General features: G+C 45.4%; 1 protein-coding gene across 3 annotated transcripts in view; it reads left to right on the top strand.

Moving 5' to 3' along the window:
• The first annotated feature begins 10,976 nt into the window (after positions 1–10,976).
• Znf518b (zinc finger protein 518B) overlaps positions 10,977–14,594 on the top strand; it is a 20,076-nt gene continuing 16,458 nt past the window's right edge. For all 3 annotated transcript variants that reach the window (XM_029567606.1, XM_029567605.1, XM_008841590.3), the window contains exon 1: positions 10,977–11,078. The gene's annotated coding sequence lies outside the window, so the exon portion shown is untranslated. The remainder of the gene's footprint in view (positions 11,079–14,594) is intronic.

Below are 14,594 nucleotides of genomic sequence, written 5' to 3'. Positions count from 1 at the left end.
CTATAACAATTATTGACATACGAACACTATGCTATATTTTGGGGATAATGATGAAAAAGACATGATCCCTGTGATTGACAGCTCAGAGTCAGGCAAGCAAGGCTTGCACATGATAGCCCACTTCCCGGGTGTAAGGTGACATCTCCTTGTGACTTTGATTTGCATCCACTGATACTTAGTGACACTGATTACTTTCATACACTTGCTGTCCATTATCAAAAAAGAAAAAATGAGCTAGGAAGGGACTGGGTCAGCTGGGAACCTGACCTTCTGACAGGAATAGCAGATGGTGAAGTTTCTATAGACACGATAGAGTTTTCTCAAAAAGTCAAAAAAGAACTATCAAAAGATTCAGCAATCCCACTCCTGGGTACCGATCGGAAAGAACCGGACTCGGGATCTTGAAGGGCTACCTGTATCCCTGTTTACTGCTGCAATATTCAGAACAGCCAAGACGTAGAACCAGCCTAAACGCTCATCATTAGGTGAAGAAAACATGCTGTAAGGCAGCGTTGTGTGTACACAGAAGTACTATACTATCTTAACGAAGGGAACTCTGCCATAGGTGACAATGTGGGATGAATTTGGCAGGCGTTATGCTGATATGTGGGATCTAATAGTTGAACTCAGGAATGGAGGATAGGCCAGTGGTTTCCAGAGGCTTGGAGGGGGAAATGATAGGTTGTTAAATGTGCATAAAGTTCCAGTTACACTAGATGACTAAGTTTAGATAGGTACTTTTTACAACACTGTGCCCTTAGTTAACAGTAATATATTTTACACATAAAAGTGAATTAAGATCACTAGATGTGGTGGCGCACACCTTTAATCCCAAAGAAAGAGACAGATGGATCTCTGTAAGTTCAAGACCAGCCTGGTCTCCATGGTGAGTTCCAAGCCTGCCAGTATTAAGAATGGGTTTCATGTTACATATTCTTGCCACAAAATGAGGGCATGGCAGGGAAAGCTTTGGAGGCAGCTGGTATGTTTATCGCCTTGCTTGTGGCTGTGGTTTGTGGCCATAGCCTCAGAACTGCTTGTATATCTCTAAATTCATCCAGTTGTACACACTGAATGTGCCAGGGTTTTGTGGGGTTTTTTTCCTACATCAGCTGTCTTTGAAAAAGAAGGTACATGGGGATAGAGAGATGGATCAGCAGTTAAGAGTACTGGCTGCTCTCAAAGAGGACCTGGGTTCAATTCCCAGCACCCACATGGTGACTAGCAACCACCTGTAATTCCAGTTACAGGGGATCCATCGCCCTCTCTGACCTCTACGGGCAATGCACACATGGGTGCACTTACATACATGCAGGTAATACATTCATATTCATAAAATGGAAATAATAAAATATTTTAAATACACATGTTATCAAACCCATGCAAACCCAAATCGTAGATTTATAATTCCCTCCCTAGTTCTGCCGAGGAAAGAGCAGATACACAAGGAAGGGTGGTCAAGGAAGTTCTTCCAGAGACGTTCAGGCAGGAGCTTGAAGGGTGCCCCTAGAACATAGTCTTAGAAAAGCACTCAATCTGTTTGGGACCCTTGAGTTCTAAGAGCACTATCTTAGGCCATGGGGTGCCAAGCAGAGACCACCTGTTGGAGGGTAAGTGAAGGCAATAGAGGCCAAATCCTTAGAGAAGGACAGGTGATTTATTAAATAATTCTAGAGAAACTGTATCTCTATCCAGGAAAAAAAATACAATTATGTTTCTACTTCAATTTACACATCAAAATGTGTTCTATATGAGTCAAATAGCTAAAAGCAAGTCGAAATTGTGTTCTGTATATTCATCTAATAATTTTTATGACTTTGGGATAGGGAAAGAGCTCTTTAGATGAAAACATAAATCATAAAAGGAAAGATTGATAGATTCATTACATCAAAATTGCAAGTGTTTGCAAAGTCAGGCAAAGCCAAAAGGCAATTAAACAACCTGACATATATGAGCAAAGGGGTAAACAACTCACACAAAGGAAAAAACTCCTGCCTGAATGCTTAGATATCCAGCCTTGCTAATTGTGGGATTATCACAACTGGACAGGTGGAATTATCAGTGTCAGCCTAGAAGGAGTAAATTCAACAACAACACAGAAGCTAACTTCCAAAACAAAAATCTAAAAATGCTGAGGAATTTGGCATCTCATGGTTTACCCTTAAATGCTAGTAAAGTGTCAAGGGTAAAAAGCAAATTTATCTATAGACCTAAGAATCCACTATAATCAACACACACTCTGGGCAAGGAGCAGAGATTAATGCAGCCAGCCTCGCTGTGGTGGGCACTGAGAGAATATACCTCCAGGAAACACTTTAAACTAGCCATATGAGATCCAGCCAGAAGTGTGGGGTAAATGCACTACTGGAAAATGAAGGCTTAAGTGAAAGATTTCCTGTGGATGTGTGGAACCCAGCCCCTCCTCAACACTGGGCTTCCAAAGTCACAGACTTTAACCATGAACGGAGGAACAGGAATTCTCTTCCAAGTACTGGCATGTGCTGGTCTCAGGTGGAAGAACAAGACCCCTGAGCAGTTGACACGGAAGCCCCACCCGTGCACAGATGTACTTCAGTCTGCCATCCTCTGCCTCATTCTTTAAATATGAACAACCATAGGCTTGAAGGAAAACATCTACTCTGAAAGACATTAGAACTGCAAAGCAGAAAATATTTTCTTAAAAACATTAAGTGAAAGATAGAGGATGCTGAAGAAAAGTCCTCAGAAAAATAAACAGCATCTTCAGAGAGGGAGGCAGCCATGCCCTAAAGTGTCGGGAGCTCCACCTAAGTCAACATACGTTTAGAATGAAAAAATGAAAACACTGAAAGGAAAAACTAAATAACCCGTAGAGACAGGCCCAAAGGAAGAAAATAATAAGGATTAGACATAAATAAATTCTAAAATAATAAAACAGAGTTCATAGATTGAGAAAAGTAACAAGCAACTAAACACACAGGAAAAGCAGCCACAGCAGAACAGACCCGATGGACACCAGTAGGCGCGCTGCACGGACGCTATGGACACCAGTGAGCACACTAGAAGTACTCAAATGAATGACCAGCTGAGGGAAGGAGTCAAAATCAGAGCACTGGCAAGAACTGGACGATATGGAGCGTCACAGTCACTGCAAAGTCCCTGCACTTGATTGAGTAGGGTAAGAGACTCATTCAGACACAGACTTCAGAATTTCAAGGATGACTTTCAAAGGAATTTGGATACAACCCTAGCAGATGATGTTCTGTCTCTGGCCAGCATGCAGCCATGGAAGGCCAAACTGGCCATCAGAAGTGAGGAGAGCTACTAAGAGGAGCACAGAAATCATCACCAAGGATGAACTTGGGATTTAGTCCCAGAAGGGAGAATCTGCAGACAGCACAAGCTTGCTGAGAGATCAAAGGACTGAATCTTGGTGAGTTCTCTGTTGCCCATCAGCCCTCTTGCAGTGTCCCCCACCCCAGACATGACACCCTGTGCCAAACCCTATGCAACTTGCCCATCATCATCAATAGGCCTCCCTGGCCACGATCTAGCCCTGCTGAGAAGTCTAAGCCACTCTGAAGATGATAGGGTTGCTGCAGCAGTAACGGACAGACACCTAATCAAATAAACCCAATTCTGGGCTCCTTAGCACTAGCATGTGGGATTAAAAATATATATTTCCTATGGAGAATAGATGATAAAGAATGCACAGGAACGTGCTAGTATAAAAACAGCTGTGGGGGAGGGGGAGGGAAAGCTAATTATACCTTAGCAAATATTTTTCAAACATAGCTAAAATGTGGAAAAGCCACAAACTGGAAACTGGAGGTGTGATGAAGGTGGTGAACCTTGTCAGCAGGAGGAGAATTACAACAACCATTTGGAAATTAATCTGACAAAATCTATTTCAATTAAAATATATGTATACGCTTGCCACTTCTACTTCTGAAAATTTATTCTATAAAATTGGCACGTGTAAAATTCAAAGTATACTTACTGATGTAGGAAGAATTCAGATGAAGAGTGGTATGTTGGTTACTTTCCTTATCACAGTGGCCACATAGTCAAAAAAAAGCAAGTTCAAGAAGGATTTGGGCTTGTGGTTTAAAAGGAAACAGTGGGGAGTGTGAAATGGCTGGTCACATTGTATCCACACTCAGGAAGCAAAAGGAGATGAACGCTAGTGGCTTTCTCTGTATGACTGATTGCTTTGGTAGTCCTGGGGGTCAAACTGAAGAATGCTAGGCAATTGCTCTACCACTGAGCTGAAGTTGTAGCCCTCTAGTTTTTTAAAGTTACTAAGAATTTAAGAAACCCAAGGCAGGCAAAGTAGTACATGCCTTTGATCCCAGCACTTGGGAAGCAGAGGCAAGTGGATCTCTGTGAGTTCAAGGCCAGTCAGGGACACACAGTGAGACCCTGTCTCATAAAGAAGAATTTGAGAAACTCAACTTTACTCTGAAACTAGACTTTAATAAATCCAGATTCCTTATAATAGAAATAATTAAATTTAAAATAATGGCTAAAATTGAAATCTTTATGTTGGTAAGAATTCCTTATCTCTAATAAACAAAAATGAACATAATGGGGACCTGCCATGTATGGATGACCTTGCATGTCATGTAATCAATAAGATACAATGTCATCTTAAAACATACCTTGGAGGTAAAGTTTTACTATTTCTGATCCAGCTGTCAACTGTGGCTCTTTATCTGTTCATGGTCAAGTGTGAAGATTTAGAAAGTTTTGTCTTTAACAATAATACGGCCACTCTCTGGCTAGACATCCTAAACTCACAGGGGAACTATTCAATAGGAATCTGGGGGCATCTCACACAGATTGTACAGTTCACAACATGAAGATAACAGATCTGTGTCAGTAAAGGGAGTCCTGGAAGCTGCTTCTAAGGTCGCCAATCTCTCTGAGCTATCTTCTTCTGCTCAGCCACCTCTTTACCTGTCCCAGAGCTCCGTGCAAGTGCTTCCTATAGGGTCTCCTGAGTCTTTTCAGTTTCCCATGCAGCTGTAGCAGTAAATATCCTTGGAAATCAACCTTATGGTCAGTTTGTGTTGAAGTCACCCTTATTCTATCTTCAAAAAGGCTGTAGGAAATTGCCACCTGGTCAAGAATCCACCCTTCCTTATGATCCTCATGGGTGGCACCATCTTCAGTCTTAAGGGGATTTGGAAATAGAGTCTTACAGGCTCCTTCCCTGCTCATATGCACCTACACAATGGTGTCAGCACACACAGGAACCATACAAACTCAGACAAAAATCTGGTATAGAACCGCGGAAATGGACAGCTGACCCCAGTCTTAGCTGAAGAAATACTGGCAGCTGATTACTGATATGTGAGGAAAAGCTGATCTTCCTAAAGCTCTAGATAGGCTGACTCTACCTCTGTAGATGGTACTTGCACTGAGGGACACCTAGGCACACTAACTTGACACAATAGGCCTCAAGACAAATGACAGAATGTATGCATTCCAGTGGAGGGGGTGGCTAGAGGAGGGTGCCAGTGGGAAGGGGGTATAAAGATGATTAAGATTGATTGAGATGTTCTGTATGAAATACACAAAAATTCAATAAAAAATAATAAAAAAAAAGAAGGAAAGAAAGAAAGAAAGAAAGAAAGAAAGAAAGAAAGAAAGAAAGAAAGAAAGAAAAAGAAAAAGAAAAGAAAAAGACAATCTTAATGGGGAAAAAAATCAACCTATTCCCCAAATAATTCTTCAGTCATGACTGGGCACATGCATTTCAGGTTTTCATTCTAAATGAGGACATGGAGGAAGCATTCGCAATGTTGTACAAAATGGCAGTTTATTTCTCTCTGAAGTTGAGAGGTAAGCAATATGTGGCAGGTATCAACACAAGTCACAGTAGCTCTGACCAGCAGACCCCAGGCCCCTCTGACTTGCAGCTCTGCCGTCCTCACCAACTAAGATTCTCTTCATGGTCTGCAGCTGTTCAAACTCCAGTGACCACCTCTTTATGTCTTCATTCAAGCCCACAGAAGATGGGAAGGAGAAAAAAATTGTGTGTGCATTCCCTTGTGGACAGTATACATTATTCCCTACTGACTAGAACTTGGCTGCCCTGTCACCTTTCCGAATCCCAGGCTCACCTGCCTCAGGATGGCTCCATCCACAGTGTGCTGGGCCCTCTCACATCAACTAACAATACAGAAAATCCCTCACAAGATGTGGCCACAGGCTATCAGATCTGGGAAATTCTTCGGTTGAAGTTCCCTCTTCCCAGCTGACTCTACTTTGTGTCTAACCAGCACATCTGCCCACCAGGAACACTGGAACATTCCAAACCCTGTAGGATAAACAAAGTCCTTAAAATCATGCAACAGTTTGTGCCACCCCAGGACCATCTAACTGATCACTGACATGTAAGTAGTTCTTGGAAAGGCCCTAGCTGGCCAAGTCTACTTTTATGTATCTTCCATTTAAGCCCCTTCCTCATGCCTCAGGGTGTACTGATCCTTCTTTCGGGGGGGGGGTGTTCTTTATGGGGTTCCCGATGAACAGAAAAGATACACTCTGGGAGCTATGAACATGCCGCTGGTGCCTTAAAGTATATTTGCTAGATAGTCCACAAACAATTCAATAAATAACATGGCAGCCATCATACTAGGAGTTTGGTGTATAAAAACTGAGCAAGATAAACATGATGTCTAGTCTCATGGCATTTGCTTTCTAATACTATCTAGCATCGTGCAGGTGTTGTAAAGAGAGGAGTAAACACCAGCAGGCCTGTTCACCAACACATACACTCCCCAGTCACAAAGCAGGAGAACCAGGCTATACCCAAAAGTAGCAGAAATCCAGGCTGATCGCTACCTAAGCTGAGCTCCAAGAGTTTTCCCACTGGAGTGTGCACTTTACAGTAGTCCCCAAGAGTCACCATAAGAATAAGTGAGAGTAACATGAGCTGTTACCATCTAGGAAACATTTCTAGCTCTCTGAGGCAAGGGTAACATGGAGCTCTTTTCCACCTTGCATAGGTAGGGTCATGTGACTGGCTTTGGCCAATTGAGTGTGAATGAAAGTCATTTGCTTCCAGAGTTTACAAGTCAAAGCTCAGCTAAGGCATTGCCCTTGCATCTGGCCACACAGCAGCCAGTGCTTGTCAACAGGGTTGCTGGATGCAGATTACCAAGGAGCAGAGTCTTCGGTATACACATGGGCAGAGTGTACGTGAAAAATAAACCTTTGTCTTCTTGAACAGCCAAGATCTGGGAGTGTTTGTTCCTGAGGTCTTGTAACAGCTCCATCATGTTTAGCGCTCAGAATGAGCTTTGTCACAAGTTTTCGGCAAAAGTTCCCTCCCCTCATCCTCATTGCAACCTTATGAAGAAAATTTGGTCATTTTCCCAGTGATTTCTCCAAATAAACTCTAGAGGTAGAAAAGAACAGATGAACAATTCAGTGCACAGATTTAGAGCAAGGATTCCAATGTGTGTTCATGAATTGTGATGCCAGCCACAGATAGGTTTGGTCTCGTCTTGGTTTAATTTTTTAATTTTAATAATTGTATTTATTATTTTTACTTTATGCATATGGGTGCATTGCCTGCATGTGTGTAAGTGTATCTATGTTGTGAAATACCTGTGGAGGCCTCCCGGAGCTCGAGTTACAGACGGTTGTTAGCCACCATGTGGGTGTTGAGAACCCAATCCAGGTCATCTGTAAGAGCAGCCAGGGCTCTTAACCACCAAGGCATCTCTCCAGCCCCCTTGTTTTAATTTATAAGGATGAATCTGCTTTTAACAATACCTATTAAGCCCAAGGCCTTCTTACTTGGGCACTGGAGCCTTAAGGGTAAACAAGACTTTGTATAGAAGGAGAAAGAAAACAGGAAGGTTTCCTGGGTGATGAAGAGCTGATCTTAAAGGGAGGAACTCTAGATAAGCTGAGTAGACCTCAGCGGATGAACTTGCATTGAGAGACATCTGGAGATACTAACCTTACATGACAGGCCTTAACGCAAATGACAGAATGCGTGAATTCCAGCATGGGGGGTGGGGGGTGCCAGTGGAGAAGGGGGTATAAAAATGATTAAGATGTTCTGTATGAAATACACAAAAATTCAATAAAAAATTTACAAAAAAAGAAATGCAGAGAAATATAGGTATGCATACTACTGGGGAAAATGCAACCCACCCAAATTATTAAAACATCTATATATAAACACCAAGCAGATAAAGTAGAAAATAGAATCAAAGATTGAAAACCAATAAGGTAACAATAGAAGCAGGGAACACAACACAAAACCTGATTTGAACAAAAACAGCTAAAACCAAACATGCCCTTCATATTAATTTATATAAAATTCACCAACCAAAAAATACTCTCAGGGCTGGAGAGATGGCTCAGTGGTTAAGAACACTGGTTGTTCTTGCAGAAGACCCAGGTTCGAATCCCAGAACCACATACAAATGCACTCACGTACATGCAAGCAGGCAATACATTCATACACATAAAGTAAAAATAATAAAATATTTTTTAAAAATATTTACTCTCAGCCGGGCGTGGTGGCGCACGCCTTTAATCCCAGCACTTGGGAGGCGGAGGCAGGCAGATCTCTGTGAGTTCGAGGCCAGCCTGGTCTACATAGCAAGTTCCAGATCAGCTGGGGCTACAGGGAGACCTTGTCTCAAAAAGACCAAAAAAAAAAAAAATTACTCCAATTGGATCACAAAATAAAGCCCGAATTTCTTCTATATTTTAATTATTATTATTATTTTGGGTCTTTTTGAGATATAATTACTTAGCAGGTTGGTAACAAGCAAATGGGTAAAACAGCATGCAGATACAAAGAATTAAAGAACACAATATTTAGGAGCTGACAAGACTGAACTTGGGGATGGAGACTATTAAACTAGACAAAGAGAAACTTGGTAATAATAAAAAAAAATGCTGTCAACAATGAACACTTAATGGCCAAGAATATTTATCCTTCCAATATCACCACATCTTTAAGTAAAAGCATAGGAAATTTAAGAAGAAATTAGAGCACAGAAGACATCAAGAGATACTATGGTTGACTGTCCAGGAAACAAAAGGGCAAGTTATCTCATTCATAAAGTTATTCTAATATATATGTAGGTATAAAAAAGAAAACCTCAGAATAGGAAATTCAAATACCGAAAAACTTCATCTACAAAGAAAAGATGGCCATACTGCAGAAACCAGAGACAGGAACAGTATTCTGAGAGTATAACGTAATAAACTTAGAAACTTGAAATAAAATCTTTCCACTCAAATTTTCATTCTTTCTCACAAACGGCACTTGGAACAAGGAGGAGATCAAAACCCTGGTGAAAATAGTTGCTGTCAGAACCTGGATTAAAAGAGTGAAATTCAGAAGTGACAATGAAGTCAATGAAAATACATGAGCCTTAGAACGGGGCATGGTGGCCTTTCCTCCCAGTGCTCAGGAAGCAGAGGCAGGCGGAGCTCTGTGAGTTCAAGGCCAGCCTGGTCTACATAGTGAGTTCCAGGCCTGCTGGGGCTACAGGGAGAAAAGAAAATGTAAGTCTTGAACTAAAGAAGTTAAAGAAAAAAGGGGGGGGCAGTAGACTTGAGCTATAGAAGTTAGAAAAGAAGGCCCTGGTTATTGGAAGGCTGAGTTCATGACCACAGTTCGGTGTATGACCTACACCCAGGAGTATATGGGCAGTGGGAACAGGAAAAGGTGGTGGAGAGGGAGAAGGGGAGGGAGGGGGGAGGGGGGAGAGAGAATATATGAAAGGAGGTGGGGGGAGGAGGGAGGAGTAAATGTAATAAAAATATTGTATGAAATTCTCAAAGAAGTAATCAAAGTATTTTTTAAATGAAATGCTTCTAAGTACGTGGTTATTAAATAAATAATTTTTTTTAAAAAGAAAACAGGCAGGTAAAGTGTTGGGAGAAAGATGAGACATGTCAGAGGTTCGGGGTGATGAGGAGAGTGAAAGCCTGGTGCTCAGTGTTGCAGAGGGGAGCCAGCAAGCAAGAACCCACAGGGTGAGGAGGGGAGGGACAGAGAGGCCTTCCGGTAGGCCCGCAGGATCCTACAAGTGCTGGAAAGTACCGGACTAATGACTTAGCCCATTAGCTCTGTAGAAGGACCACTGGATGCAGGATGGGTGGATGACAGGTGAGGGGAGGTCTAGGGATGAGCCTAGATCTTCCGGAAGCCAAGGATCAGGACTCCCCCATATCCTGCACCTCACGGCCCTAGCCAGGAGTGACCATGCGCCGACTTTGAGTACAGCCCACCCAATTCCCCGTGTCCAGGGCCTGGGCAGATTGCACCGAGTTTCTAACCATCCCCCTCACTTTCTGTACCGACCTCCTCCAGCACCAATCCTGGACGGCCCCTGTGCCCCACCATGCTTCATGCATACACAATGCGTTGCCCAGGGTCTGGCATTCTGGTCCAGGAGGCCTGGTGTGCTGGGTTCCAGACCCTGTGCCAGATCCATCCGGGGCCTTCTGTGAACAGGACAAACTTGGTCTTCGTGGAGCTGGCAGCACAGAGTCCGCCGCTCGGGTCTGTCAGTGTCTAACAGAACTGGGCATTGAGCATCTGTCTATCCAGCGCCCTTCAGATTACAAAGAACAGTTTGGGTGCCGAGAGCTCCGCGGGAGCCTTGGGAGGAGGAGTCCCGGGCTACCCCCAAGTGCAGCGCGTCCAGCTCCCAGGGCGTGGGAAGAACGAAAGGACGCGGTGTATCGCCAGCACGGTTCGGTTCCCACCACGGGCGGCTGGATGCAGGGACACAGGATAGCGCGGTCTGCGCAGCCAGGTAGAGCTCTACCGCTGAGCCCAGTGCTGGCTCCGCAGCGACGCCCCAGGCAGCTGGAGGTACTGCAGCGCACCGGGCGTCCTGGCGCATCCCCGGGATTCCACCCGCAGCGCATGCCCTGTGCGCTCCAGGCCAGCGTCTCCCGCAGCTGCTCCGCGCTGCAGGGAGCACCGCAGGAGAAAAGAGCAGCACCGCCAAGCCGGAGAGGATGGCCGGAAAGTGGTCCACATACCCGAGCATCCTCCTCCACGGACTGCCACGTTGCATTGGGAAGCAGCATCTCAGAAACCAGAGGTAACTCCGCATGCCGCGATGACCAGAATAGCTCCTACTTTTGAGCACCAGGTCTTCGGTGTGTCAGCTTGACGACCATGGGCGGAAAAGCCTTTGTTTCTTTTAACAAGTGGGCAAAAACTACGGCTGGATGAAATCCTACGGTTACTAGGCTCACTAGAGTTTCACTATTTGTGAAATATTTTAAAGGAAGTGGGGGGGGCTGCTCTCGGGTCATTGGTTTGTGCACTTCGGTTTTTTTGTTTGTTTTTTGTTTTTTTGGTGTTTTGTGGTTTTTTGTTTTTTGTTTTTTGTTTTTTTTTTGAGACAGTGTCTCACTATGCAGATCAGCCTGGCACGAACCTCACAGAGATCCACCTGCCTCTACCTGCCAAGTGTTAGGATTAAAGACGTGCGCCCCATGACGGGCCTCTGGTTTATGTAGTCTTAAATCACCCGAGATGCATAGGGCCGGCCGGCATGGAGGCACTACAGTGTACATCTTGGCATGTGTGCAAGAGATTCTTTTCCAGGCTACACTGGGGTTTTACAAGTAATGTTCGTGAGTGTTAGAGACCGAGAGAGGAAAGAAAATGGTTGGTGTGGTTTGGAAGTGCAGAGCTAGGGCACGACTGATGGGATGCAAAGGCTCATGGACGCAGCCTCCCCCTGGTCCAGATGTTCTTGACCTGAAGAATTCGAGAAAGGACTCTCTAACCCCACAGCCTTCAAGTGCCCGCATGGCAAAACCCACACTGCCCTTCCTCTTCCCAAACATGCCCAACTTCTGGCCTCTCCTCAGGCCTTTGCTCATGCTCCTCCCTTAGCAGAAGGCTCTCTCCATCTGCTAACCCTTAGAAACACCCCTCCAGGGAGTCTTTCGCCATCCCACTGTCACTGTTTCCACATCAGACCACCCAGTTCTGTTTCCCCTTGACATGGAGCACTCTTGTACTGGTGTACAACCCTCCTCAGGGAGGTTTCTCCCAGAGATCCCAACCTTGTCCGCTGTCACTCTGTCCTTGGTGCTGGCTGGAACCAGCACAATAGACTCTGGAGGAAAGAGTGCTGAATGAGCAGTAAATGGATGAAAGGATGCTCCCAGCTCTTCACATCCAAGGACTGTTCAACTCATGTCTCCTGGAAAGCCAGGTAGTCACGACCAAGAGGCTGGTGATTTCTGAAGGCTGCTGCAACAGAAATTTGTTCTGCAATCTGAGGTTAGAGGTCTACTCAGCAGGGATACCCCCAGAACTTTCAAGAGGGGTAGGTCCTTCCTTGCTTCCCCAGCTTCTGATGACCCCAGCTAGGTTTTGGTTAACCGTAGAATTTCTATTCCAGCCACTGTCCTCCCAAGTAGTCTTCCCATGTATTGCTAGCCTCCCCTCACACCACTTTACCTCTTCACCTCTTCCTACAAGGATACCTGTCGTATTAACCAAGAACTCACCCTAATGAGCTCATTTTAATGTGATTGTGTATGTAAAGGCTGTTTCCTAATTTTAATGTGATTGTGTATGTAAAGGCTGTTTCTTAATTTTAATGTGATTGTGTATGTAAAGGCTGTTTCCTACAGAGACAGAGGGCTTCAGCATCTTTCTGTAGAATATAATTCAACCTACACCACAGTGACTCATAGAACATCAAAGACCTTGGGAATGTGTGCTGGAGGGTGGGTGGAGAGGAGGGCGAGTGGCAGTGTGGTCAGTGTGCAGTAGTTCACATTTCTGAATGACCCCTCCCAAACACCTTTGGGATCAACTCTTCAATCTTCATGATTTCTAGAGTGGTTTCTGCCCCTGCTTGGCCCTTTTCCAGGCTGTTAAACATCACTCTCCAGACCCTCTGTAAACTATTTTATCTCACTGCAGTGGGGTTTCTGAGAATTAAAAGTTTTCAGTCCCTTACCTGCTGGGGACTGTGACAGTCTAGACTTTCCTTGTTAAATGTCAACAGCTGCCTGTGAGGAAGGTCCTATTGTTGACTGAGTTTTACCAAAAGTTTAGGCAAGCTAGAGAACAGGCCTGAAAACTCTAAACCGAAGAGTTGTAATAGTTCTACCTCCAGAGAAACTTCCAGACAACCCTCAGGTTCTATCAGCTCTGTGACTAAAGGGAAGGACTATGATGCATGGGTAGAAATTACAAGAGACACAACAATGTGTGCTAAAACAATTCTATAGACCCTGGACTTCTGATTCTCCAGTGCACAACCAATCTTGAGTTTGGCTCCATGTGTCACTAGAGATTCTCAGGCATGACCAGTACACATCTTCAATGTCCTGCCATCCCCACCTGACTCTTCGAAAAGGGAGACTTTGAACTCTGCATCCATTTTTTTTTTCCTGAGACTAGGTCTTTTAGCTTCTCTGAGCCTAGGAGAGAGAGAAAGCAGAAGAGAGAGGGAAAAGGGGGGAGAGAGAGGAAGAGAGGGAGAGAAAGAGGGAGAGGGAAGAGAGACAGAGACAGAGAGGGGAGAGGGAGAGAAGAGGGTCAGGCAGCTCCCTTATCTGGGAGAGGTTAAAGGGATTGCCTCACAGGGTGGAAGGACCTCCTCTCTGTCCAGCCTTTCTCTGTCCAGCTCCCTTTTTCAGGAGCTGAGGTCCTGCCCATCACCTGGCTTTGTGGCTGCCTGATCTTCCTGAACTCCACTTGTACAAGCCTGCATCCATCCCATCCTATATCCAGGCTGGCTGACCTCCACCTTCTTGAGGGAGCTGCAACTAGCCTGGCCCCTTCTGGCCCCTTCTCCTTCTAGAGCTTTGGAATAAACTGCCTGTCATTGGCGGATCAGCACTTCCCAGTGATGCTGCCCTCTGCTGTCATCTGTCCTTGCTGGGGTCAGGGAGAATTTGTGGGGAACAGCATCAGGGTCACTGGCCATGGGGACCCTGGCCCGGTGTTTCCCTTCTTTCCGCGGAGAGGGGCTATTCGAGGCTTGTCTTTTTCCAAAAGATTGTGGGTGTGCATGCATGCGGAAGGCGCTGGTTACCTGAAAACATTATCGGAATCCAGCAAAGTCCAGCACTCCTCCATCAATACCCTTGCGTTCTGACCCTCACCTCATGCCCTAGATGAGGCTTTGGGCCCCAGATATGATCTTCTCAGCTTTCGAAATGAAAACACGAAGACTGAGCGAGTCGGCGCTTCCCCAAGTCCAGGGTCCAGCGCCTAGGATTACAGGCGTAGGATTCAAACCCAGGGCTTCGGGGCCATGTCCTACACTGGGGCTCTCCAGGAAGCTACTTGAAGACTGGGGACTTGAGCCCTTTGGCTCTCGCTTCCCTTACTGGGTTCAGAACTGCAAGCCCCTTGAGGGCAGCCACAAAATCCGCCCTCGGCCGGACCCAGCGCGGAACCCGCAGGGAAGCGGACCTGCAGAGGACGCCGCGGAGCGTGCACGGTGCAGCGCTGCAGACACTGCAGGCTGTGGATGCGAATGCACCGGGTCGAGCCCTGCGCACAGAGCGTGCAGCCCGGAGCCCGGCAGCCGGGGACTCCGGGCTGCAGGGTGCGGGGACTCGGCGCGGGCCTCTCC

The sequence above is a fragment of the Nannospalax galili genome, unplaced genomic scaffold (genome assembly GCF_000622305.1).
Source record: "Nannospalax galili isolate Female #2095 unplaced genomic scaffold, S.galili_v1.0 scaffold200, whole genome shotgun sequence".
Lineage (NCBI taxonomy): Eukaryota > Metazoa > Chordata > Mammalia > Rodentia > Spalacidae > Nannospalax > Nannospalax galili.
This window is presented reverse-complemented; position numbering and strand designations above follow the sequence as displayed.